Below are 23465 nucleotides of genomic sequence, written 5' to 3'. Positions count from 1 at the left end.
CTGAGTTTGCGCCGCACCCGAAAGGCTTGGGGGTATGTGAGGGGCTAGAACGGACCCCGCGTGCTGGAGCCGTATGGACTGGGAGCCCTAAGGCATCCTCTGGAAGTGGGACGCAGCCTCCTGTGGCGGTCCCCTTAGCCCTCCAGAGTCCTCCCCTTGCAGAGGGCAGTGTGGACAGAGGGGGCTCGGAGGGGACACCAGTTGCTGGCACCCAGAGGTGGAACCGCCAGCCCAGATGGAATCTATGGCCTTTTTAACAAAACGCATACACGTGCAATCGAACTGGTCTTCGAACCTAGCTGCTGGAGACTGATGACCTTGATTGTGGCCATGTTGACCATGAGTCACATTTTGCTAATTAAAAAACTGAAGACGGGGCCAGAAAGGCCAGGGTCATATCCGGCCCGCCCTCCCCCTCTAGCTTCAGGTCTTTGTTCCAATGTCACCTGGTCAGCGAGGCCTTTCCTGGTGACCCTATGAAATAGCCCTCTCCCCTCGCTCTGCTCTGTTCTTTATAACATTCATCACCACCTGACACAGGTTTGTTTACTGACGGTCTCCCCTCGCCCGCACGTAAGCTCCCTAGAGCAGGGACCTTGCCTGGTTTGTTCACCTCTAGCACTGGGCACGTGGTAGCACTACATGAATATTTGTGGAATGGGTGAATCCGTGAATGAGATTCTTTTTTTTTTTTTTTTTAAGTTTATTTCTTTTGAGAGAGAGAGAGCGCACATGCATGCAAGCAGGGGAGGGGCAGAGAGAGAGGGAGAGAGGGAATCCCCAGCAGGCTCCACACTGTCAGCACAGAGCCCAATGCAGGGCTCGATCCCATGACCCATGAGATCATGACCTGCGCCCAGAGTTGGACACTTAACCGAGCCACCCATGTGCCCCAGTGAAGGTGATTCTTTAGACCGTACCAATGATTCTCAAAGTGTGGTTCCTAGACCGGCAGCATCGGGGTCACCTGTCACCTGGGACTTTGAAACGCGACTTCTCTGGCCCCACCCTCGGCCCTACTGATCAGAAACTGGGAGTGAAGGCCCAGGAGTCTGGCTTTTATGAAGCCCTCTCAGGGGATCTGATGTAGTTTGAGATCCACTGAACTGTACCAACACAGCCTGGTTGAACATCTCTGGGGAACATGGTAAATGAAGCCATGGAGTGGAAAAGACCACTCAGGGAAAAATGAGGAGAGAGAAGGAGGGAGCCTCAGACCCAGGAAGCATCCACACTCAAGATGAGGTCAGGGTGAGGTCTGGGCTCTGTCCTGCCCCTTTCTCCACTGGCCTCCCCATCCCTACCCCCACCCCAGGTGGTTTAGGCTCCGCCCCCCACAGCTCACACAGGGGGTACCACTTTCTATTATAAGTATCCATGCACGAAGACTAGCCAATGGAACTTACGGGAATGACAGAAGGGTTCCGTGTCTGCTCTGATTCGGCAGCCACCAGCCACGTGTGGCTGCTGAGCACTGAAAAGTAGCCAATGTAACTGAGGAGGTGCATTTTATTTATTTATTTAAAAAAAAATTTTTTTTCAGAGTTTTTTATTTATTTTTGGGACAGAGAGAGACAGAGCATGAACGGGGAGGGGCAGAGAGAGAGGGAGACACAGAATCGGAAACAGGCTCCAGGCTCTGAGCCATCAGCCCAGAGCCCGACGCGGGGCTCGAACTCCCGGACCGCGAGATCGTGACCTGGCTGAAGTCGGACGCTTAACCGACTGCGCCACCCAGGCGCCCCGAGGAGGTGCATTTTAAATTGTATTTAGTTAATGCTTCACATGTGGCCAGTGGCTGCTGGTGTGGACAGCCTTGGAAGGTTACAGGTCCCAGGATAACTCAGCCCATCCCCAGAAAGCTGCACCCACAAAGAGACTGAGATGTCAGGATCATTCATGGGCCCCAAGAGGATCTTCAACAATCGGGATTTTATTTATTTATTTTTTCAAGCTATATTTATTTTTTTTTAATTTAATTTTTTAAAATTTACATCCAAATTAGTTAGCATAGAGGGCAATAATGATTTCAGGAGTAGAATCCTTAATTCCCCTCACCCGTTTAGCCCATCCCCCCTCCCACAACCCCTCCAGTAACCCTCTGTTTGTTCTCCATATTTATGAGTCTCTTCTGTTTTGTCCCCCCCCCGTTTTTATATTATTTTTGTGTCCCTTCCCTTGTGTTCATCTGTTCTGTGTCTTAAAGTCCTCTTATCAGTGAAATCGTATGATTTTTGTCTTTCTCTGACTGCCTAATTTCACCTAGCACAATACCCTCCAGTTCCATCCATGTAGTTGCAAATGGCAAGATTTCATTCTTTTTGATTGCCGAGTAATACTCCATTGTATATATATACCACATCTTCTTTATCCATTCATCCATCGATGGACATTTGGGCTCTTTCCATACTTTGGCTATTGTTGATAGTGCTGCTAGAAACATGGGGGTGCATGTGTCCCTTCGAAACAGCACATCTGTATCCCGTGGATAAATGCCTAGTAGTGCAATTGCTGGGTCGTAGGGTAGTTCTATTTTTAGTTTTTTGAGGAACCTCCATACTGTTTTCCAGAGTGGCTGCACCAGCTTGTATTCCCATACAATAGGGATTTTAAATGCAAGTTTATCAGTGTCCAGAAAAGTGTGGCACCTTCCTCCCTATTACACTCTCCCAAAGCATGGGGCCCACAGTGGCTGCAAAGTTCCTTCCCCAAGTGGGGGGGAGGCATCTCCCATGAACCTATATAGTCCTTGATGCTGGGGACTTTGTCTTTTGTCTTTGCATTTCTAGCCAGTGATGCCGGCACAAAGCAGGGGCTCAGAAAAGCCTCACTGGCTGGATAAAAAAAAAAAAAAAAAAAAACAGATTGATCGCTTCACTGGAGGTACATGCTAACATGGGACAGATTCCAGGAGACCTATCACTGCTGCGCACACCCTTTGCCAGCAAGAAGTTCTGAGAGGCGGCATTAGTGAGGGTCCTTCACCCTCTTCCTGGTACTGGGAGCCAACATGGCTCTGTCCCCACTCCATCCGGCCAGCACCGGCCTCCCAGCAGCCCAGCCCACCGCAGGGCCTGTCCACCTGCTTCCTGCTTGGCAAGTAGACCAAGGAGCGTGGCAAGGAGCCCAAGAACAGAGTGATTTTGAAGGACACAAGTGACCTTAGGCAAATACCCAGCTCAAAGGGGAATAATCTCACAGCTTGGTAGACACTGCTTCCAGACCCACCAGCTGCCTGATCTTTCCAGCTCCTTCTCTCAATGCACCCCCAGAGAGGCTGTCCAAGCACAGACCATCCCAGGGCCCAGCAGCGTGCTCATCCACGTGGGGGCTCCTGTACCCTGGTCTGCTATTTCCCCACGGAAGAGCCCCTGATGGCAGTGTGAATGCCGGGGGGCATTAATGGAAGTCCCACAAGCACAAACTTGTACTTTTCTTGACCCCCGTTGCTCTGTGCGTGAAATGGCCACAAGTCACCTCTACTTGCCGGGGGGACAGCATTGTAGAAGCTGGACCTGGGCATTCTAGTGGAAAAGGAGCAAAGGTTCTGGGGGCAAAGGTGGAAATCACTTCTCGAGGGACAAATGGTTTATATGTTGGCTATGTGTTAGGGGTTTACAGCATATTGTGTTTTGCTTCAGTTTTTCTTTTTTTTAAATTTTTTAAATGTTTGATTCTATTTTTGAGACAGAGAGAGGCAGAACATGAGCAGGGGAGGGGCAGAGAGAGAGGGAGACACAGAATCCAAAGCAGGCTCCAGGCTCTGAGCTGTCAGCACAGAGCCTGACGCGGGGCTCGAACCCATCAACTGCGAGATCATGGCCCGAGCCGAAGCCGGACGCCCAACCGACTGAGCCACCCAGGCGCCCCGCTTCAGTTTTCCTTAAGACACGTGCTTTTTCTTTTCTACAGGGACTATTTGGAGTGCTAGCAGAGGACACGGACAATTGTCCTTTTCTTTTATTTATTTATTTTATAAAGAACATTTTTTAAAGTTTTACTTATTTATTTTGAGAGAGACAGAGACAGTGTGAGCAGGGGAGGGGTAGAGAGAGAGGGAGAGAGAGAATCCCAAGGAGGCTCCACACTGTCACTGTCAGCCCGACTTGGGGGCTCGAACTCACATAACCATGAGATCATGATCTGAGCCAAAACGGAGAGTCAGATGCTTAACTGACTGAGCCATCTAGGTGCCCCGAGAATTGTCTCTTTCTGGTCTGAGAAATAAGAATGGATCGTGTTGTCTCTTTGGATGGTGACTATACCAAACTCTTGGAAAGAAAGGGAATATCCAGGCAGAAGGTGAAATTTTTTTCATGACTGAATGGATTTTTAAAAAATCTTTGATTCCAGGATGGTTAACATACAGTGTTATATTAGTTTCAGGTGTACAATACAGTGATTCATGACTGAATGGATTTTAACCTGAATCAAAAAAGTTGCATTTTATTCTTTTGCTCCCTATTCTTTTTTTTTAATGTTTATTTATTTTTGAGAGAGAGACAGAGAGGATGAGAGACAGCAAGCGGGGGAGGGGCAGAGAGAGGGAGACAGAGGGTCCAAAGCAGGCTTGGCACCAAGAGCAGAGAGCCCAATGCGGGGCTGGAACTCACCAACCATGAGATCATGACCTGAGCCGAAGTCAGACGCTTAACCAACTGAGCCACCCAGGTACCCATTATGTCTCCCTATTCTTTTAAGGTTGGAATTATGTTCCTGTAAAGTCTCTGAATGGAGACAGGCAGTTGAAAATATAAGTATTTACCATCTGGGTCAAACCAGCTGCCTGCCTGGCCCAGCAAACTGTCTTCACCAAGAGCAGCTTCTAGGTACACAGGGCAGTCCTCTGCCTTCGTCTTCCATATTCTGGATGGCGGTGCAGAGCATTATAACGCATGGGGCATGAGAACTCTGGGCTAGTGTGGTTCAAATCCTGGCTGTGTCACCGGCTGTGTATCATTTTTATTTCTTCCTTCCATACGCCATCTCTTTGTTCTGTGGTGTCCTCTACAAGACGGGGATGATAGTAATAACCCCTCCCTCCAAAGACGTCTTACCATTATGCAAAAACCATGTGAGGATACAGTGATGGGGTGGCTGGCCATTGGTAAGGCAGGAAGAGAGGTCTTAACAGGAAGTGACTCAGTCAGCACCTTGATCTTGGACTTGCAGTCTCCAGGACAGTAAAAAAATGAATCTGTTGTTGATTACCTCGGTCTGTGGTATTTTGTTAGAGGGGCTGAAAGAGACCAGGGCGTGAATTTATCTAAGTTACCTGACTGGAATCTATTATATTTTCATTGCAAATGGCCTCAGAGATCATTCTCATCCATTTGTCATGGGCTCTGTGCAGAAAGAAGGTCCTAAGCTGCCTCTGTTTAAACTCGGTCCTTGTTCTCGAACATCCTTGGCTAGACACCAGGGGTCTAGACATGGCTCAGTCCAACCTCTCATTTCATACATGAGAAAACTGAGCCCCTAGTAAAAGGTGACTGTCAAGGAGTGCACAAATGCATTAGCATATTACCTTGATGGTAGATGGCACAAATTATACGGGTAGTATGCCTTACACACAGTAAACACTCATGAAATGTTTCTTTCGTGAAGTTGCCCAAGGTCATACAGCTTACTAAAAGCCATTCCTGTTTGAATGTAAAAGGTCTAGAACCCCCTAGGCACCCCTCTCAAGGAAAATATTGTCCATAGGCTTGAAGGGGGTGGAGGAATGAGACCCATGTTATTACAGTGTCTATTTGTGTTCATTTAACACCAGCTACTAATGTTTGGAGAACATTTTTCCCATGAGCTGCTGAATCCTTCCTTTTAGCACTAGAGACCCACTACCAAATGAGAAAAGGCAAGGCTCCCAGTAGAACTGTTAGCCCCCATCAACTGGGGAGTGAGGTAGGGCTTTGAGTTCAACGCTGCCCGTATGCCCTGATGGGGGAAATGTGTGGTTACATGATGAAGCTCACCACTTAAAGGTCATGCCAGGAAACTGAATCCTGCATATCCAAATTACCTTGTGACTGTTGTCTCTCAAACAGCTCTGACCATGTCATTTCCCCTCTCACCAATGGCCTCCACTCCCCACTGAGTCACGGTCCAGTCCTTAGCTCAATGTCCAAGGCTCTGGACATTGTCACCCTCTCTGGCGTTACCTCCCAGGGCTGCCCATGTGGTTTCCACCCTTCGGTCAGACTGGACTCAGCAACCCCTGGGCTCCCCTCCTCCTTGCTTGGGCTCCTGCAGTTCCCTCTGCCTCACAAGCTCTCTCACTTCTGCTTTGCCTGTGGTTGCCTGTTAACATCCCATCCATCTTTCCATCCATCCATCCATCCTTCCATCCATCCATCCATCCATAAAGACCCTTCCCAAATGCTACCTCCTCCTGAAGTTTTGTGACCTTCAGCAAATGGAGTGTTCCCTTTGAATTCCTCAAATAGGGCTGGCTTCTAGGACATATCTCACTGTCTTTGAGACAGGTGGCCCAGGAGAAGTGCATTAACTTTCCTGTCCTGTTGGCCAGTCCCAGCCCCTGGTGCCTGGCAAGCTTGCCCTGTGCATGTTGTGTGGGCAGCACGATGCCTTACACCTAGAATGTGCTGCATAAATATCTGTGTCAGTGAATTGATTTTGTTCTGTCTGGATTTTGTCTGACTAGCTCCCTTGAGCTATTCAAGACTCAATTCTCCCACCTGCTGGGCATAATTAAAATGGCCATGTGGCCACTCTGAACCCACCATTTCCAGGGCACAGAGCCCCATATGGTACTGGGCATTGGCAATCTGACCCTACCCTAGTGATTGAGATGATTTTCATGACTTCTGGGTGTTAACTCTTTCTAGTTAATTGCCACCACAGATCCACCCAAATGTAGTCATACTAGGTGGGACTTCTGATGTCCTTCCAATCCTGGCTCCTGCTTGAAGACCTGAGCAAACTGCCAACAGCTGGAAAAGCCCTGTCTCATAGCAGCACCCTCCTTTCTAGCTGGCAGACAACAGCTTTGTTTTCCAGTCTTCTCCAACCTGCTAGCCACACGCTTCAAGAGCCCAGTAACTAAATGAATAAAACTGTCCTAGTTGTCAGCCTAAAGTGAGGCTCGGAAAGCCAGTGGTGGGATTTGATTGCCGTTACTATTGAAGCAGATGCAGTGACAGAGCTGGAGACTGGAAAGCCTAGCACTCCAGTCCTTGGAGACAGCTCACAGGGACAGGTGGGTACATGGAGTTCCCAGGAGGGAGAAGTGGATAGACCCACGCAGGGTGCTGAGATGGGAATGAGAATACCCTCCCCGCAATGAGGCAGTGGCAGCCAGGCCTCCCAGAATCCTCTAACCCAGAAGACCCTTCCTTCCCAGTCGGCTCCCAGGACTCAGCCCCCACCCCCAAGGGGCCAAGTCATAGAGACTTTGATCCACGGGGTGTGAAGGACTGATGCTAAGGGGCAACATGGACAGGGCCCTTAAGTAGAAGTCTGCTTTGAGACAGATCAGACCAGTATTTGCTCTGAGGGGAGCAATGCTGAATGGCAGACTTCTTCTGGGTTTACTGTGGGTCACAGGCTAAGGGGACCCCCCCCCCAGTAGCACAAAATATCTTTGCCGGAAGAACTAAGCAACCAGGGGTTACCCAGACAGCTTCTTTCCAGTGGATGTGGGCCAGGTTTGTGGGGGGTCCCCTGAAGCAAAACAGTTTAGAGGATCACAGCTCTGTCCCCACTGGCTCCCTGTGTTTCTGGCCACTAAGCCAGTAAGGAAGAGACATGGTGTTTGAATGGGGCTCTAGATGCTAATCCAATGCTCTGCCCTATGAGCCTGCCAACCCCAGAACCTCTAGATGGAGGCTACTGCCATGGCCCTGTCAACACTGAAGAACTGTTATCTACGAAGACCCCACCCTCCCTTACTGCCCCCACACAGCATTGATGCGAAATAAGAGAATGTTCTGAGAGGATCTGCCTTGTCTTGACTTCTCAGACTCATTCAGTTCCCCTGGTTGTGAGTTCTTAGGCTGTATTAGTTGCCTGTTGCTGCTATGACACATTACAATAAACTTAGTGACCCACGCCAACACTGGTTTTATTCTCTTACAGTTCTGGAGGCCAGAAGTCCAAAGTGAGTCTTATGGGGCTAAAATCAAGGTAAAATCATGGCTCATTCCTTCTGGAGGCTAAAGGAGAATCTGTTTCCCTGTCTCTACCACTGTCTAGAGGCACTACCCCCATCTGGCTCTTCCTTCATCATCCAGCCTCTTGCTGTTGTCCTCATGTCTTCAACTACCAACTCTGGCCTCCTGCCTCCTCTTACAGGGACACTTACGATGACATTGGACCCAGCTGAGTAATCCAGGACCGTCTTCTTATCTCAAACTCCTTACAAAGTACTTTTTGCCATATCAGGTAACATATTCACAGGTCTCAGGATTGGGAAGGGGATGTTCTTGGGGCCATTATTTAGCCTGCTACACCTAGCAGCTGAATTTATCTTTTCCATGAACACTTTTTTTTTTAATGTTTATTTTTGAGAGAGAGCGAGCGTGAGTGGGGTGGGGCAGAAAGAGAGGGAGACACAGAATCTGAACCAGGCTCCAGTCCCGGAGTTGTGAACACAGAGCCCGACGTGGGGCTTTTGACAGACTGGTTATAGATGGGAGGTTCCCATGACCTCCTCCTCGGGGTTTGATTAATTTGCTAGAGCAACTCACAGAACTCAGAGAAACACTTTACTTACTAGATTATTAGTTTATTAAAATGGGATATAACTCACGATCAGTCAGATTGAAGAGATGCATAGGGTAAGGCCTGGGGAAAGAGTGCAGAGTGACCATGTCCTCTCTGAGCCATCACTCTCCCCAAATGTCCATGAATTCACCAGCCAGGAAGCTCTCTGAACCCTATCCTTTTGGATTTTGATGGAGGCTTCATTACAGAGGCATGATGGATTAAGTCATTGGACACTGGCAATTGATTCAAGCTCCAGCCCCTCTCCCCTCCCTGGAAGTTGGGTTGGGGGTGGAGGAGAGGGTGCCAGAGTGGGGAGGGGCTGAACAGCTTAACCCTCTGGTCCCATGGCCAACTGTAGGTTACCTAGGGGCTTCCCAAAAGTCACCTCATTAATGTAAAAGAAACCTTTATTGCTCTCATCACTTAGGAAATTTCTAGGGTTTTAGGAGCTCTGTGCCAGGAACTGGGATGAAGACCACATATATATTTTATTTTTAAATCACAATATCACACTATCATCGCACTAGGAGGGTGTGAGAGACAGACTAGAGAAGTGGGGGAGGGGCACATGGGCAGCTAAACTCTAGAAGAGCAAACAGAAAAGAGGACTTGCTTTTCATCTGTAAAGGGCATTCCCAATGGCTCTCTCTGCTGTCACTAAAACTAGATGTCCTGTCCCTCAGCCTAATCAAGTGCCCACATCCAGCAAGTCTCCACAGGGAAGTACCACCAGGAGCCCTCTGCACACAGCCCGGCTCAGAGACAGTTTGCAGTCCCTCCTCCTCCTGTGCTTCTGGGGCACTTGGCTTCCTCTGGACCTGCCTTTCCTACACCTCCTCTGCAGCGTGACACCCCCTCGGGAGACCCTAGAGAAGGGATACATTGAAAAAGGAGTTGGATATTCACAGAGCATCTGGCATGCTCACACAGAGGAGGAGGTGATGAAATGGGGTTGCATGGGCCCCAGGGTATTTCTCCCACCTTTTCATCCTCTGCTAGTAGTAATGTGTTGGTTTTTAAAATTTGTGGCTGGAAATGCATGAGCAGTGTTAAGACATACCCACCCCCACCCAAGCAGGTGGCCTCCTCAGTCTCCCAGGGTAGAATCCTACTCCCCACTTGGGGAGTCCAAGCCCACTGACGTCTTTTCCTTGCATCTTCTGAAATGTTCTCTTCTGCTGTGTAAGAGCCGGAGGACCCAGCAACTAGGACCCCAACGACTAACACAGTGGTGACCTTCCAGCTTCATCATTCCCCCGGGAGGCCTCTGAGCTTTCCGTTCGTAGATTTATCTTCTGTTCGAGATTCATGTGCCTGGTAAGACACATGACCTTGCTGATCAGGCAGACGTAGATGCCATGGGACTATGTTAGTAAGACGGGCAGGCCTCTGACAGGGGATAGAAGCAATCCAGATGGCCAGAGCAATATCTTTCCATTATCCCAGCTTCCATCTGGAAGGGAGCAGGGAGAGGCTGACTGCCGGTTTCCCGCAGTCAAGATACTTCTCAATTCAAGCCCTCACCCTTGATCAGCTTCAAGGGGATGTGTTATGGGTTTAACTGTGTCTTCCCAAAGAGATATGTTGGAGTCCTAACCCTAGTACCTCAGAATGTGAGCTTATCTGGAGATACGGTCTTTACAGAGGTGTTCAAGATCAAATGATGTCGTTAGGGTGGGCCCTAACCCGGGGATCCTTATATACAGGCACAGAGATAGACACTCGTGGAGGGAACACACCATGTGAAGACTTGGGTTATGCAGCCACAGGCCAAGGAACTATCAGAAGCTGGGAGAGAGGCCTGGAACCAATCTTCCCCTAGAGCCTTTGAACCAAGTGGCCTTGTGTTGCCTTGATTTCAGACTTCTGGCCTCCAGAATTGCAAGAGAATAAATTTATGGCATCCCAAGTCACTCAGTTTGTGGTACTTTGGTGTTTTTTGTTGTTGTTGTTTATTTACTTAAAAAAATTTTTTTTTTACATTTATTTATTTTTGAGAGATGGAGAAAGACAGAGTGTGAGCAGGGGAGGGGCAGAGAGAGAGGGAGACACAGAATCCGAAGCAGGCTCTAGGTTCTGAGCTGTCAGCACAGAGCCCGACGCGGGGCTCGAACCCACAAACTGTGAGATCATGACATGAGCTGAAGTCAGACGCTTAACCAACTAAGCCACCCAGGTGCCCTGTTTATTTACTTTTTGAGAGAGAAAGAGAGAGAGTGAGAGAGAGAGACAGCTCAAGCAGGGGAGGGGCAGAGGGAGAGAGGGAGACAGAGGATCTGAAGCAGGCTCTGTGCTGACAGGGGAGAGCCCCATGTGGGGCTCAAACTCATGGACCATGAGATCATGACCTGAGCCAAAGTCGGATACTCAACTGACTGAGCCACCCAGGTGCCCCAGTTTGTGCTACTCTGTTATGGCAGCCTTGGCAAAGTGCAAAAGGGTCTTAGCAGGACATTCACAGAAGTCCTGCTTAAACCATAAAGCCAGGGGTTGATCCTGATCTGTTCTGTCCTACCTTGAAATGGATTCCTCCTTCTATAAAAAATCCTGTCTCTGCCACAACATCTCTCCCTCTGACCCTTGGGGTTCAAGGTTTTCTCTTCTGCAGCTCATGCAGAACAAAGTCATAACTTCTCCACCAGGCCGTCAAGACTTTCATCTACTCATTGGTTTACTCAGTCAACAACCATCTGTTGGCCTCCCATAGATGAGGAAGCCATGTTATATGGCTGGAAGGATTAGCACCTTCTCCCTCCCTGGGCTAACTTGAAACCCAGGCACCTACGTTCCAGCAGATCCACAACCCTGGCTTCTCCCCCACAGCTGTGAGCCCTTATCCCAGCTGTCACTTCCACTAATAATGGACTCTGCTTGCCCAAGTCTCACTCACAGTTCTCCTCTTCCATGAAGCCTTCCAAGAGTCCATGAGTTTGTGGGACCCCTTCTCCACTGTTCTACCTTGGCCTTTTGCTTTCCCCAGTGATAGTCCTTATCACTGTGTGTCTTGAGATCTAGTTCCTTGCCTACCTGCCGGTGTCACTCACTGGCTTGGGACTTTCAGAGTGAGAAGTTCTGTGCCTGCACAGAACAGGCACTCAGTAGTGTCTGTGAATTGCTTGCTAGTGAATAGTGAATTGACTGAATCTCGTGCCAGGGACTCTGGGGGCAACAGAAAGCAGGGATAAGTCTTAGTTCCCTTGGGTGAGGTCCAGGGGAGCAGCTGTGGACTGTACTTTGTTCTATTTCTAGGGGCTCTGGTGCCCCATTCCTGAGGTAGCCTCACCTCCTGGCCTGCCCCGTCTGGCTCATCCCAGCTTTATGGCCCCTTCCAGGGGTCCTACCCTGGTGGGGGTGCCTGAGCTCCACTCCTTTGGGCAATTTTAGATTCTTCCCCATTTAAGATGAGAAACGTAGAGCCAGACGCTTTTCTGACTTCCTTCCTTTGCTTTCCTTAGATCCCTCCAAAGCAGATGGGTGGAATGGAGGGAGGTCTGGGGGGGAGGGGAGGCTCCTTTCTTGCAGAGAGGTTTCAGATAAAGGCTATGCCAATCCAGACAACGGTGGAGTGTGGCCAGGAATGGATGCCGTGTAGCTACACGTTGGCTGGCTTGACTCAGAATTTCCTGCAGATGGATATTTTCCCTAAGTCAGCCACTCAGGCTTTGGTAGATGGGAGACGATGACTGAAGTGCTTCCAAGGTCCCAGTTCAGCTTCACACTAACTCAGGCCCTGAGAGCACGATAAGCTGACCCTCTACCACCTGCCAGCCACGAGTTCAGATGCCCTGCCCCGTGTTCACCCAGTGACTCCTAGAAATGGGCTTTGGAGTCCGGGTCTGAATGCAAACCCTAATTTTATGTGACCAAGTTTCTTACCCTCTCTGAGCCTTTGTGTCCTTAACTGTGAAATGGGGTAATGATACATGCCCCCATAGGGCTGTGGCAGGGTATTAGTGAGAGCGTTCACAGAAAGCCCTGGGTTCAGGGGCATTCCACGGATGGTGGTTCTGAGCATAATGAGACCCCAGAGAGGGCTTCTCCAGGCAATTGCAGGGCCATACTTTTCTTTTCTTTTTAAACTTTATTTATTTATTTTGAGTGGGAGGGGGCAGAAAGAGAGAGGGAGAGAGAGAATCCCAAGCAGGCTTCACACTGTCAGCACAGAGCTGGATGCGGGGCTCGAGCCCACGAACTGTGAGATCATGACCTGAGTGGAGATCAAGTCAGATGCTTAACCAACTGAGCCACCGAGGCGCCCAGGACCATAGTTTCCCTGCTGTTGGCCATCCAGTTCTTCATAATAGTACTTTATGCTGCTTTGAGAAACTGCCTTTTCCCCCACGGGGGACAGTCTGGTGGGACTGGAATCAGCCCTGACATCATCGCCTTCACCCCTACAAGGGGCAAACGCATGCCCTGATCTAGGCCCTTAGTATACCAGCTCCTTAGAATTCAAAACTCAGCAAAGGGACAAACAGACCTGGAAAAACAAGCTTTTTTTCCATTGCTCCCTGACCAGATTCCTGCTATTAGACCATTCCTGTTGGGCTTGCTTCTCAGCATTTGGAAAAGCCTTTGGAACTGGAATGCTGGGTTCGAATCCCGGCTCACATACTCCCGTGTCCTCGGGTGAATCATTTCATCTCTCCCTGCCCCCCTTTTTCTCAACCACAGAAAGGGGGATAATGGCGGTAGGTACCTTCTAGCGTGATGAAGTGCGTTCAGACGTGTGAGGAGCTGAGAACAGAGCGCGTCTCCCATGCAATGCTGTGCATGTGCTCACCACTGCTATGCCTTCAATCCCGGCCCTCAAAGCTCCCCCTGACTCAGCGAGCGCTCAGCAAAAAAGGATGACATTTCCAATAAATCCTCTTCGATTTGAGTTGCCCAGAATTGAATTCTTTTGTTTGCAACACAGAACTCTAACTAATTTAGTGGCAAGGAGGCCAAACAAACACAGATAGCTGTGTTATCATTCATGATTCGATGAATCTGATCCTTATGGAGATGGGGAGACGGGGAGACCTCTTTTCCTTCCTACCCACGACTCAGCTTCAGACTCCCGACTCTCCAAATGCTGACAGCTCAGGAGTTCTCCATGAGCTCTTGCCCCCAGGCATGCAAGGGTTGGGGGGCAGTCCGGCCTGTCTGCTGGAATCTTAAAGCTGCCAATATTGATAGATCAGAGCCCCCAACCAAACTTCCTGGCTGGGACTTCATGCTGAGGTCAAAAGTAAGAAGAGGCAGGCCTCCTGGCTGATATCACCAGGAAGTAGCTTCTAATCATTAAATATACCCATGGGCACGCGGTTGCTTCTTATTCCGAGAAGGGGGTCCATTAGAGCCAAGTGACTCAAGGGTACCCATGTGCAGGAACCAGACTCAGAATAATTGGAAATTGCCTGTCCCCCCTGGGACTCGGGCTTGCCAGTTCCTGTCGCGGTTAACAGGCAAGGGCAGCGGCTGCGGCCACCTTCCAGACACAAACCACCTTAGCACAACATGTCGGGCTGTGCCACACCTTTGCACCCTTGCCTTGCTGTTCACCTGCCTGATGTGTCCTCCGCTTTGCCGACGCACGCAGTTGTCATTCAAAAATCGGCTCAAGTGTCCCTCCTCCAGGTTGTCCTGTCCCCTCCCTCCTTCACTCTCCCGGAGTCTATGGAGATGCCCCTTTTCTGGGCCCCCGTGTCACCTTACACCTTATTATATTATACTGTTGTCATGCGTTTATTTTCTCTTCGGCTAAGCTGCGTGGTCCTAGAGGATGGAAATTCTGTTTGCTCCACCTCTGTATGAACTACCAGGGTACAAAGTATTTGTTGAAAAAATGAATTATGTTTTTTATTAGACAACAAGACATGGAATTTCGTAACGTGAACCACGGATTGGAAGCAAGGATTAGAGCTCTATTTTAGCTTTGAATTTTTTTTCTTAAGTTTATTTATTTATTTATTTTGAGAGAGAGAGCATCAGTGGGGGAGGAACAGAGACAGAGAGAGAGAAAGGAGAGAGAGAGAATGCCAAGCAGGCTCTGTGCTGACAAGCACAGAGCCCGATGTTGGGATTAAACTCACAAACCGTGATATCATGACCTGAGCTGAAACCAAGAGTTGGACGCTTAACTGACTGAGCCTCTCAGGCGCCCCTCAAACTGTCACTTTTTTTTTTCTCAACGTTTTTATTTATTTTTGGGACAGAGAGAGACAGAGCATGAACGGGGGAGGGGCAGGGAGAGAGGGAGACACAGAATCGGAAACAGGCTCCAGGCTCCGAGCCATCAGCCCAGAGCCTGACGCGGGGCTCGAACTCAGGGACCGCGAGATCGTGACCTGGCTGAAGTCGGACGCTTAACCGACTGCGCCACCCAGGCGCCCCTCAAACTGTCACTTTTATTTTTTTTATTTTTTCTTTTTTTTTTCATTTAGTTCTTTTGATTTCTTTCTTTTTTGGGACAGAGAGAGACAGAGCATGAACGGGGGAGGGGCAGAGAGAGAGGGAGACACAGAATTGGAAACAGGCTCCAGGCTCTGAGCCATCAGCCCAGAGCCTGACGCGGGGCTCGAACTCACGGACCGCGAGATCGTGACCTGGCTGAAGTCAGACGCTTAACCGACTGCGCCACCCAGGCGCCCCACAAACTGTCACTTTTAAACTTGCTCAGGAAGTATTAGATTTATGTTTCTACCATAGTAGAATACATGGATTTTAAGCAAAATGAAACCATCCAGAAAAAGGTTCAGGACAGAGAAAAGAAGTTCAAGGAAAACCAAAGTGATAAAAAAGTCACCTCCGGACAGGATGCCCTCTTCCAGGAGTCGTATGTGTGACAGGGAATATCTACCCCTTCATCGTTCAGCGGTTCATGAGAAAAAGCCCAAATTAAAAAAAAAATCAGGTCTGAAAACAAATCTAAACACGGTTCTGGTAGAGGACAGTGCTAGATTTAAAAAGTGGTTCCTCATTATTATGAAATCAAATGAAAAGATAGAATTTTTTTCTTTATTTTAGAAAGAGAGAGAGAGCGAGTGTGTGTGTGACAGTGGGGGAGGGGCAGAGGGTGAGACAGAGAGAGAATCCACGCTCAGTTAGGAGCCCGATGCGGGGCTCAATCCCATGACCCTGGGATCATGACCTGAACCGAAATCCAGAGTCGGACGCTCAACTGACTGAGCAACCAGGCACCGCGAAAAGATAGAAACATTTTGACCAAGAAACAGAGCAAGGCTCAGAAGGGAGAGGCAAGATAGTGAAGTGGAAAGAGTGTGGTTGTATCAGACAGTGTGAAGCTAGTTAAGCCATCGTAACAAACACTCCCGCACACAACTCAGACGCTTCCAACAGCAAACATTTACTTCTTGCTCTCATTCCTTGTATGGATGGGGCAGGAAGTACAACCATCCCACAAGGAGGGCAGAAGGTGCTTTGAAGAAATAATAAAATGTAGTAACATGGGATGCCTGGATGACTTGGTTGGTTAAGCATCCCGACTTTGGCTCTGGTCATGATCTCCTAGTTTGGGAGTTCGAGTCGCACATCAGGCTCTCCGCTGGCACCATGGAGATGGCTTTGGATCCACTCTGCCCCTCCCCTGCTAATTCTCTCTCTTTCTCCCTCTCTCTTTCTCTCTCTCTCAAAATAAATAAACTTTAAAAAAAGGGATGTTCTTAAAAATATATATATATACAGATGGGGCACCTGGGTGGCTCAGTCTGTTAGTGTCTGACTTCAACTCAGGTCATGATCTTGTGGTTCATGAGTTCCAGCCCTGAATCAGGCTCTGTGCTGACAGCTCAGAGCCTGGAGCCTGCTTCAGATTCTGTGTCTCACTCTCTCTGTGCATCGCCACCCCCCTCAAAAATAAATAACATTTAAAAATTTCTTTTTAATGTAGCAACATGATGTCTGGAGTCAGTCCCTTTACTAGCCATGGCCTCCTGGGCAAGTCTTCGCTCTTCTATAGAATCTATATGTTGTGGATTACAGCACCTACTTCTGACTTGTGACAATTAAAATTGAAAAACATATCACACCCTGTGCCTTTTTTTTTCTTCCTTCCCTTGGGTCATCCACCCCTCCTTCTACGATTGCCTTCTTCCTCCATCCTCTACCTTCCATGCTGTTGACTTCAATGCAATGGATCTGACAGGAGTCAGAATAGCTTAGGGCAAGGCAAGTATTTGAGCGAGGGGGACGGGAAAGGAAGACAGAGACGGTGGGAAGAATTGCTTCTTAAATACAAGTGCTGACAATTGCTTCTTAAAGACAAGATTGTGGCTTCATATATTCAGGGAGAAATAAGAAATACATCCCTAATGTGTTTCACTATTTGTATATGACTTTATTTTAAAGGAAGTAACAGGCTAAAAAATAACATGCAAAGATATATATGAATGGCCACTACATTTGTAAAATTTGTGGTAAAAAATTATACACAATCTAAATTTTCAGGAATAATGATTAGATAAATGGCGCTTTATTCAGGTAACTGAATACTCAGCATCCATTAAAATGGCAAATATATTTCTATTTTGACATAGAACAATCTCCGTGATAGATTGTTCAGTAGAAAGAAGAACATAACACCAAAAAACACATATAAAAAATCTCATTAAAAAATTATATATATAGGGGTGCCTGGGTGGCTCAGTCGGTTAAGTGTCCGACTTTGGCTCAGGTCATGATCTCACGGTTCGTCGGTTCGAGCCCCGCATGGGCTCTGTGCTGACAGCTCAGAGCCCGGAGCCTGTTTCAGATTCTGTGTCTCCCTCTCTCTCTGCCCCTCCCCCACTCGTGCTCTGTCTCCATCTCAAAAATAAATAAACATTAAAAAATATTTAAAAAATTATATATATATAAATAAGTAGTGTGTGTGTATACATGGTATATACCGTGTGTGTGTGTGTGTGTGTGTGTGTGTGTGTATCTATCTATCTAGCCACTATAAAGATAATTATATATGTGTGTGTGTGTGTCACACATTGTAAGTTGTAAAGGTACAGGTGATTTTTCACATTTTTCTTCGCATCTTTGTATTTTCTGGATTTTTTAAACAATGAGTGTTATTCTTTTTCAGTCAGAAAAAACAATAAAGCTATTTCTGTTTAAAAAAAATAACGTGACTAAGATCTCATTTGAAATCTCCACCACTAAGCAATTTTAGAACGAAAACTAACAGCCCCATGTTCTTTCCCCCAAATACCTTCTAATGCAGGATTTAAATGTGAGAACAACGTCTTGATGCAGCAATAATACATATGTATTATTGCTGCTTTTATTTCTGTATTGTAATTCCAGAGTAGCTAACATACAGTGTTAAGCGATGATATTTCTTTGCTGTAATCCTGGATGGTTAATATTTTCAATATAGTTACTTCTGGTGATTATCGTGAGGACTCATGGGAAAATGGTAAGGCTGAAAAGGCTCCCATGAAGCCACCTTCCCCTCCATCCCTTCTCCTACTCTTTGCCCGGAGTCTTCAGACACCTGCAGGTGTCCAGCACTGCCACCTAACACCCTTGGTCCCTCCCCTACCACAGGACCTTCATTGCCCCTGACCCACAATTGGAGTCTAAACCCCCACGGCCCTTAGTGAGTCTGGTCTCTGCAACGTCAGGAGCAAAGCCAGTCAATGTGGCTGAATATTGTCACAGGGTTTTAGGAAACAGTTGGTTTGACCTGCTTGGATTTGTAACTTCTGTCTCTCGATCGCCAGCTCTTTTTTTGTTTCATTTCTCCATCCAGGTTGATTTATGAATGTTATTGTGTGCCATGGGTTGAATTGTGTCCCACAAAACTTCCTATATTGAAGTCCTAATCTCCAGTATCTCAGAATATGACTTATTTGGGCTGAGGGTCATTGCAGATGTAATTAGTTAAGTAAAAAAAAAAAAAAATGAAGTCACAGTGGAGTAGGGTGACCCCTTATCGGATGTGACTGATGTCTTTATAAAAAGGGGAAGTTTGGGGAGGTCTGGGTGGCTCAGTCGGTTAAGCTTCCAACTTGTGATTTTGGCTCAGGTCATGATCTTAAGGGTTCATGAGTTCGAGCACCATATAGGGCTCTTTGCTGACAGTGTGGAGCCTGTTTGGGATTCTCTCTCTCCTCTCTCTCTGCAGCGCCCCCCCCCCCACTTCAAAATAAGTAAATAAACTTAAAAAGCGAGGGAGGGGAGTTTGGATACTGACACACACACACACACACACACACACACACACATGGAAAATGCCATGTGAAACTGGGAGTTCATGGCCACAAGCCAAGGAAACACACTGAAGTAGGAAAGAGGCCTGGGTTCCATCCTTCCCTAGAGCTTTCAGAGGGGGCGTGGCCCTGCTGGCACCTTGATCTCTGACTTCTGACCTCCAGTACTGGGAGAGAATAAATTGTGGTGGTTTTAAGTCACCCTTTGTGACAATTTGTTTCAGCAGCCCTAACAAGGGGCCATGATGTATACTCCTTTTACCTATCTATCTAACCATGTATTCTTTCATATGTATTCACTGCATGGGATCATATCACACGTCCTCAGTCTCCACATCATAAATACAAGTACTGAGTTAAAGGGAAGGCAGGACAAGTTCCTCGTACCTTCAGGAAAGAAGTCGAGGACCGCAAGGAATGATTGCCTCAAAGGTATGATAGGGACCTTTACTCCATCTCATTTCATCCCACACCAGTCTTTCAAGTGGAGGGAAACTGAGGCAGGAGAGCCATTAAACACTAACCCAAAGACACAGCTCCGAAGTGATCCTAGATCTTTTGATTTCAATTCAAATCCTTCCCATGACTTCAGCCAGCGAAGGACCAGAAGGTCGGTCCCGATGATTCTGGGATAGATCTCTCTAGACATCCATTTTACGCGATGGTGTGAAGTGGTCCCGCCAGAGGACCGACGCTGGAAGATGGACCCAGTGCCCTTTCACACCACACTTGACCCTGAAAATAATACCACGACAATGATGATGATAGTGGCTTTCCTTATTGAACACCTACTACGGCGTGTGCACTGCCTTAGTTTCTTAAAGTGCATTATCTCATTTAGTACAAGGTCATTCCCTGGCAAGTGATGGAGCTAATATTACACTGTATATTAATTACACTGGAATTAAAATTTTAAAACTTAATGACAAAAGCGATGTAGCAATGCTAACATCTAGGAAAAATCCAGCAACATTTCCAGCTAGCTTCTGTCATGCCATGAGATCAGCTCACTGTTTCTGATACCACTTCCATATATAACGAGAGAAAGGAGTGCCATGCCAGCAAGTGTGGATGGCTCTTTTCAATAGGGGGACCAGAAAAATGCAAAATCCCTCCTCCCCTCATTTTCCGTACCGTTGGCTGAATCACACTCTGTTTCGTGATTCACCACGGATTCATAAGGATTCCACTGGAATAGTCATTTGTGGCATTGCTCTTAAAACACATTTTGGTATTGTCACTATCCCTTTATTAAATAAATGTTTCTCATAGCCTACTGGGTGCCAGCCGCTCTGCTGGGTACTGTGAATACAAAGATAAATAAGACAGTTCTTGCTGTCAAGATGTTCAAAGTACAGTGTTATTTATGCATGTGATGTATAAAGTTGGTTAAATAAGGACAGACACCTGGTAAGTCTCTGTTAGCTGCAAGACCCCATCGATATGTATAAATAAGGAAAGTCTAATCAAGATGGGATTTTATTTTTAAAGCTGTCTGGAGTATTACAATGAATATTACCTGTTATAATAAAGTCTCGTCTCTGTAATAAACTACTTCTCGGAGTAATAAAGACTCTGAGAGGACCCTATTGGCAGAAAAGTAAAATTGGGCACAGCCATGACCATGAAGACTGGCCAGAGAGCAGACAGTAATTCAGATCATGTGTGGGTGGTACCAAACAAGCCTGGGATAGGATGTCGGGCCCACAGACCCCACGGGACCAGAATCCTGACTTTGCCAATGCACAAAAAAACATTTGCTGAGCAAAGGCGAGGGGACCTTTTTATGGCCCAGTAACCCAAACTGCTTCGTTAGGATCAGGCCAACTGTCGTCGCTGGTAACCATAATAGAATTGTTTTTGTGAGAATCACGTTTGATGAGAATTGAGAGTTTTCTTTCCATGGTCAAATTACGGAAAATACCATTTGCCTTTTTGTTGGGACACCTCCTTCCTTTTCACCCCTCCAAATTCTTCCAGTTCTCTGAAACTCAACTGCACCTCCCCAATTCTCACAGCCCTCCCTAACGTCTCTGCTGGTATGACTCTCTACTCTGAGCCCGTTCATTCTTAGGTTGGTTCCATGCACTTTCAGCACAAGTTACTCGTGCTCTGGAGTTGTTCTTTATCTTTTGTGCCTCAGTGGAGAGATGAGTCTATCTAATGACCAATCCAAAATCACCCTATTAATCAGCCCTTGGGTCCAGTCCCTTTTATCGCCTCCTTTGTCCTGTGAATCTCTTTTCTCATCCAGCTCTCTCACTTCTTCTTCTCCTCCTCCACTTCCTTCTTCTTTTCCTTCTCCTTCTTCTTCTCCTCCTCCTTCTTTTCTTCTTCTTGTTCTTCTTCTTCTCTTTCTCCTTCTCCTCCTTCTTATTCTCCTTCTTCTTCTCCTCCTTCTTCTCTTCCTTCTCCTCCTCCTTCTTCTCTTTCTCCTTCTTCTTCTCCTTTTGTTTCCTCTCTTCCCTCCCCTAACCCATTAACCGAGCAAAACAAGTTGAAATGTTCACAGATTTTTGTTACCAGGTTTTACTGGCAAACAGGGTAAATATAACACCTGGGGAAATGATGAAACATTACAAGAATCTTCCAAAGGATTATGCCCAAGCTATTCCTGTTCTCCATTGAAATTGAAATAAAGCTAATGTTTAACCTTTCTTAGCCTCTCAAGCTAGATGTCCCCTTAAATGCAGCTGCTGGAATCCAATTACCCTCATTATTCTTTTACCACTCCAGATCCAATATGTTTTCAGTAAGTCTCAGGTGCTAAAAAAATGGGTAACTGAGGATCCCTTGTTTGTTTGTTTGTTTTAAATCAGGAATGGCATCATATTTCTCAATGTCCCTTTGCTTCAAGTGGATATATGTTAAGCCCTGGCTTACTCTACCATAAAACATTCTTCTTAACACCTCACACATTGCTGTACGTGTAAGTTCCTTCTTTCTTTCTTGACTGATAAAACTCACACTCATCATTCATAACATTAGCTCAAAGATCTTGTCTTCAGTCTCCCCCTTACTACTCTTTTCCCCCTCCCCATTTGAAACTCTAGGCAGAATTAACTGCCTTTTCCTCTCTGTTCCCTCACTGGCTTATTCACATTTAAAATATGGCACTTGTTCCACTTAAAAAAATTATTTATTTACTTAGAGCACGAGAGAGCACAGGTGAGGGAGGGGCAGAGAGAGGGAGACCGAGAATCCCAAGGAGGCTCCTCCCTGTCAGTGCAGAGCCCGATGTGGGGCTAGATCTCACCAACCGTGGGGTCATGCATGACCTGAGCTGAAATCAAGAGCTGGATGCTTAACCCACTGAGCCACCCAGGCACCCCATCTGTTCTACTGTTTAATATTAATTCTATGCACATAAGGTTGTACATAGAACAACATTATCAAATGATCCTTCTTCTCCAGTTGGCGCTGAGCTCTCCTGTGGCCTGTTTTATGCGTATCCCCAGTCCCCAGCACAGCCTGTGAATTACAGTAGGTGCCCAACAAATGCTTATCCAATGGAATGTTTTGATTAGATAATACAGAGCCATGAAATGATGTTTGTTGTCATTCATATGCTAGAGGAAACATGAATAGACTCAGGAACGAAAGCTACCTTAACTGTGCAATGTTAACTCATAACATTATTTGGGCTCCATTACACAGATTCCCTCACCACCACCATCATGACACCTGACAAACCCTAAAGGAGCAAGAAACGTGACAGATAACAGCATGAATCCTTCCTGCTTTACCCAGGTGGCTCTGAGGCCTGCGTACCTGAACTGAAAAGAAGCTTTGGGCACCAGAGGGGCCTGTGTAACTTCCCATGAAGCCCATGAGGTGGAATCACTCGAGGAACTATTAAATTTTTTTTTTAATCCTGTTGGAATACATTTTTCTGTGGGTCTCACACATTTCTGCAAGTCTGACCATGAAGTACTGATTACTCTTTTTTTCTGGACAGTCTTTCCAAGAATGTTTGTAGAGACAACAATCTTGGAAACTAGAGAGCTATTTCTCTCTGGAGCAAAGTGCCCCATGATAACTGCCCTTTATAAAAGATTTGGGCTCTCTAAGTTCACGCTTCCTGTCTTGTGATGCAACCTACTATGTGTGCAGGTGGATCTGGCCCTCTGCATACAACCCAGGGTGAATCGCGGCTCAGGGAATTGGCACAGATATACTGATCGATACTCTGACTACTGCTATTGCTGGGAGTGATAAATTGTTCTTCATCTCTGCCTCGAGTCTCATGTCTTCTGCCTTCATGCATGAAATTGTAGTAACTGGATTCGAGAGCTTGTACATAGGCTAAAATTTCAAACGTCTCACAGTTCCTGACACTACTACTCCCAGCAGGATCTTCTTGACTTTAATGTGCCCTGGCTTGCCCCTTTGTGCATCTTCGTATTCCCTAAAAGCTACAGGTGTGGCCCCTGCTAGATTGGACTGTAAGGAGGACACACATTCATCAGTGATAAGCTGCAAACACTTGGAAAGGAAGCCAATTTGAGAGGTAGTAATCACACCCTCCAAACA

At 47.1% G+C, this 23465-nt stretch overlaps 1 protein-coding gene across 3 annotated transcripts in view; it reads right to left on the bottom strand.

The window, feature by feature from the left end:
- TRIM67 (tripartite motif containing 67) overlaps nt 1–23465 on the bottom strand; it is a 51876-nt gene that overhangs the window by 15495 nt on the left and 12916 nt on the right. The window lies entirely within an intron of this gene.

This window comes from Lynx canadensis, chromosome D2, assembly GCF_007474595.2.
Source record: "Lynx canadensis isolate LIC74 chromosome D2, mLynCan4.pri.v2, whole genome shotgun sequence".
NCBI classification, from domain to species: Eukaryota; Metazoa; Chordata; class Mammalia; order Carnivora; family Felidae; genus Lynx; species Lynx canadensis.
Note: the sequence above shows the minus strand (reverse complement) of the source record. Positions and strands in the feature narration are given on the sequence as shown.